The 5,252-nt window shown below is 23.3% G+C and overlaps 1 non-coding gene across 1 annotated transcript; it reads right to left on the bottom strand.

The window, feature by feature from the left end:
- Positions 1 to 4,043: 4,043 nt before the first annotated feature.
- On the bottom strand, positions 4,044 to 4,115 carry Trnap-agg (transfer RNA proline (anticodon AGG)). The gene has a single exon. It is a non-coding gene; the product is annotated as a tRNA-Pro (tRNA).
- Between the last annotated feature and the right edge of the window lie 1,137 nt (positions 4,116 to 5,252).

The following is a 5,252-nucleotide window of genomic DNA, read 5'->3' as shown; positions in this document are numbered from 1 at the left end:
GTTAAGGGGGATTTTATTCTGATGTTTGAGATCCGGTGAACATTTACAGTGGCACCCTTCTTTAAAGTAAGACCGTTTGTTGTTATTTTTTTAATATTTAATTGAACTAATTAAATTTAAAGATTTTATAACTATTAGAGAAGAACAAATAGATAAGGCAATAACTAAAAAGTTAACTCAAAAATCTTAATTCTTATTAAATTAAATATTTCACTTAGAACATAATATTTGAAATTTCATGTAAACAAAGCAACAAATAAAAACTTTAGCATGTATGATTACTCCATGACTAGTAATAGCTTGACACATGACAACGACTGAACCCTCTTTGTAAGTTGACACAACACCCGTTTGCGAAACGTTTGCAATTTTGTAAGAGTATTGTGAGTCCAACAATCGGTACTCCAGTGTGAAATCTGAAGGGGGTCCTCCAACTGCTTGTAACTTTATGAGAAATTTTTTTTAATCAATTTCTATTTCAAACGCAATAACTACACAAAAATAATTCTAAATATAATTTTTAACTAAAATTACGACAAACAACTTTATTTTATATTCTAAAATTAAAAATGTTTTTGTAACGAGTTACAATACTGTCAAATAACCTATAAACCTAATATTTATTTTATTCCTAGACTTTATACTTTATTAAATGCAGTTTATTTTCAAAACTTGGTTTTAAAAAATTCTGATAAAGCTTTCTGCTAAAATGACATAGAACATAACTTTATGAATAATAAAATAAAAATTCTAACTCAAAATTTCAAATAAAAATTTAAGGTGACCCATAAAAGTTATGTATTTTTTTCAAATAAACACTTATTTAAGATATAATTCATTATAAGTAAAACTAAAGTAGATTTTGCCTAAATTTTTCATGAATTTAAGACGAAAAATATTAAACTTTGCTGTATAATATTTTCCACTAATAATAGCATTTAAAAAACAATAATTATCTATTTATGATATACACGTAAAAATTAAAATATATATTAAGTATACTGTAGTATTTACAACAAATTTTCAAATTATAACTATTCTTAAGATTAATAATTTAAAAACAAGTATTAATATTTAACTAGATTGCCAAAAACAACATTTTTATTTTTTATATCTACTGTAGTCTGTTTAAAAATATAATAATTTGAAAACTTAAACAAATCATTTAAATAATTTTTACTTGCATAGATGAGTGCTTCATCAAATCAATTTTGTTTGGCAATATTTCTAATGGAGGGTAAACCTATTAGTACGAAATTTTTTTAATTATGCTTAATCAATATGTTTAAACATTTTAGTTAAAAATTTTACGAGTGTCTCAGATTTTGAATAAATTTTCATTTATAGTATGTTCAATTTTACAAGACATTAGATCACTGCAGAAATATAATCTGAATTCAATTATGTTTTTTTTTATACAGTTAAATTACTACAAGTAAAAACTAACAACTATGCGAACAAGATTGCTTGTTACAACTTTTTCATCTCTAACTTTAACTGTTGCAGTTATTTTCGTAGTCCCAATACTATTAGCTTTCAATAAACTTTTTATTCTTATATCCTAGAAATAGTATAACTTCAAAGTATAATATAACTAGTTTTAATGTTTTAATTGACGCATAGCTACATAAACTTTTCAGATCTGAATTAATTTTAACCAAACAGGTCTAACAATTTTTATTAAAACTTACTATTTAAATTACATCATGACTTAACTTAAAATTAAAAATTACAAATAAAAATATTATTATAAATAAAATCGTAGTTAACCATTAAATTTTTTATAAAATAAGATTTATATCGATTGGTCAATTAACTTAAGCAACACAAATAAAATTAGAATTAAACACAGTATCATTTAAAAATAGTTACTTGCTAAGCAACAATTTTATGTTTACAATCAATTTGTTCAAAATATATAAAAGTAAAAACAATAATAAGATATTTAAAAAAACTCATAATAACAATTTCTAAAGCTTTATTTATTTACCACATAATTTGCAGTTATTATTAATACAGTGCTTACTATAAAATATATATATATATATATAAACATACAAAATAGAAATAAATTTACTTGATCATCTATGATTGTAATAAACCTATTAGGTTGTAAGCTGTACTGTATTTTCACATATTTGTAAAACTCATTATCAACTAGAACTCCCTCTGTATCATATATTTCAATATCGAGTAATGCTGTATTTTCGATCTCTATTAGTGTTGGTGACTGTTTTTTTGTTTATTATTTTTTTACAATTTTACTTATCTGGTAATAAACTAGATCTTTTTTTTTTGGTTACCTAGAAACTTATAAACTGTAACTAAATTCTTTAATCAGATACATCTAGGTAAAATTTCAATAATGGTTTAGTACATTTGTCGTTTGTTAAAATTATTTCAATACTCTACTTTATTTCAAGTAAAAAAAATAATAAATTTAACTTAAAATACTAATACTCAAACAAAACTTTAGTTTTTACAAATTTAGCCAAAGTATAAAAGAGACACAAGTCAAAAAACACAATCTATTAACTTATATTGATTTACTACCTTCAATACAACTTTGTCGACTTCAATAACTTTCACTTCAACAACTGCTTTAAAGTCCAAACACAAATCGCTCACTAATAACTTGCTTGTACCTGGTTTGCTTGGTAGTAGCTGAATTTTAATTTTCTTTTAAATTTTACTAACTATGTTTCTAATGCAATTATAAAAACAATGTATTCGTTAAAATAAAAATGATCGCATTTTTAAATGTTTTAAACTTATTTTTTATTTGTAATGCATTCATTGGTAACAAAAGTTCTGTAATACAATTTTTTAAACTTTTTATTACTCAGTAGTAACAATTTATATAACATAGCAATGATATCAAAATCAATAAGATGTAATGAATTATTTTGTATATGGAAAAAAAACGTAACTTTAGTTTGGTTTCAAAATCTATATAATATTATTGGGATGATTATAAGCTAACTTTAAAAATAATATTTGCTCCTGTATAAAGTTCTAAGTAAAAAAAATAAGGATCCATCATACATAATCTTAAAATTTCATTTAACTTTCGAATGTAACACTTTAGTTTATTGATTAATATATAAGACATCATCATAAAAATAAAACTTTCTTTGAGTAGGTAACTTACACATATTAGACAACAGTACAAAATTTTCTGATAAAAAATGTATTAGCAATTACTTTAATTAAATATGTTGACAAAAACTATTTCATAAACCTCTACACCATTTATGTTTCTAGAGTGTTTCAGTTTTATGAGATCACCACCAGTCTCAAATGTGTAGTTGAAATGTGAAGAGCCTCCTTTAATATGAAGCATAGCAGATGACTTATTGGTGTTGTACAATTTAAGTGTATCTTGTGATAATTTAGCAGGTTGTATGCTTTTCATTACTATCGTTTTTGTATAGACTGCATTCGTAATTTTACTGTGAAATAAAAAAGTTTGTTTTACAACTGGGGTATATAATATTAAATTTTAATACTTATTTAATGATTTTCTTTTAAATAACTTTAAGTAAAGAAAAGTTTTTACATTATTTAATTTTGAAAATTTTATTTAACAAACTAAATCTCGCTTAAAACATATTCTCCTTCTACTATGAAGTAGAAACGTCTACTAACTAATTTTTTTTAAACAAACCTTAAGTAAAAACGTATTACAAATTATACATAACTGGATATTTTTAATCACTTGTACAGTAACTTTTATTAGTTCTGAAGCGTTATAAAAAATGTATAAAACTTGACGTATTAGTACTTAAACTTAAAAGAACTTCAAATAATCTGCAACAACTATTATTAACTTATTTAACATAAGTACACAGGTATTATTATATTAAAACGTAACTATTATTTAGTTTAGTAGTTTAAGTTAAATCTCAGATTAACTTTTAAACTAAAAGTATTACTTTCAACTTAAATATTATCTATACAAAGTTTTTATTATTACTTTAATTAGGTTTATTATTGAACAACTTTTAGTCATTTGAGGCTTAAACTAGAATTCTACAAAAATAGGGCCCGTCCGGGATTTGAACCCGGGACCTCCCGCACCCTAAGCGGAAATCATACCCCTAGACCAACGGGCCACCTGCACTACGATAGTATTTGCTATATATAAATACAATAATTTATTTTGTTAACATATTTCACCTAAATTTTACCTGAAAGAGCTCGTGGAAAATTTTAATCCAAATGCAATTAAAATACAAACCTTTAAATTTATTCAAACAATTATTACAAAAATTGTTTATACAGCATTTTGAAAAATTATAATTGAGTTTAATAATTAACAGTCGTAGAAAAACAATTAAATATGTAATTCTTTACGAAAAAAAATTATTAAACAAATATGAATAACTTAAATACAAGTAAACTTTAACAATATACTTAAATACGTATAATAAAAATTCAAATAATTTAACGATGCAATTAAGTACAATATTTTTGTCCTTTTATTTTTTAAGCAATTGGTTAAGAGTTTTATAATTCTGTTTTATTTTGAATTTTAACTTGTGACGCACATTTATTGAAATGAGATAACTACATAACTTAAGTTTTTTTTCTAATTTAATTATTATCCGTTTTTCTAAAACTTTTTATTTTCAAACTCAATAGTTCTAAATCAAAGTTACTCCAAAAATTTAATTTTTGTCACATTTTTTTAATTGTTAAAACTTTTAGTTAAATTGGATTCAAATTTTAATTTATAACGAGCTCTTTCAGGCAAAACTAAACAAAGTTTTTTATAAAAACTCTTATAAAAAGTGCTCGTTTACCTATTTAAAGAACTAATTAATATAAATTAACTTAACTATACAGTTATTTTGTAGTTTAAAGTCACAGTATTAATTGCAGATTAATGTATGCTAGCATTTTTTTAGTGTGAACAGTTTACATGTTCACATTATAGTGATGATTGCTTAAGAATTAGCATTGGTATAAAATCTATAAACTAAAATATTTTAATGTTTTTTGACATTACTATAAACTTTAAGTTGATTTTAGTACAGATTTGAAAATAAGGTTTTACCCTTTTTATTACATAGGTATCTATTAACTTTACCACAGTGCAAAAGCAACAAAACATTTGGTTGTTGAGCTATTTGACGTCATTAACATGAAACCTCATTCTGTATTTTGACACATTACTGAGTTCATCATGTTAATAGTATGAATCAAAACAAAAACTAACGAAATACAGCCTTTATAAAGACACAGTTCAA

The sequence above is a fragment of the Thalia democratica genome, chromosome 4 (genome assembly GCF_965202585.1).
Source record: "Thalia democratica chromosome 4, ktThaDemo2.hap1.1, whole genome shotgun sequence".
NCBI classification, from domain to species: domain Eukaryota; kingdom Metazoa; phylum Chordata; class Thaliacea; order Salpida; family Salpidae; genus Thalia; species Thalia democratica.
The sequence above is the reverse complement of the archived record's forward strand: the minus strand, read 5'-3'. Positions and strand labels throughout refer to the sequence as shown.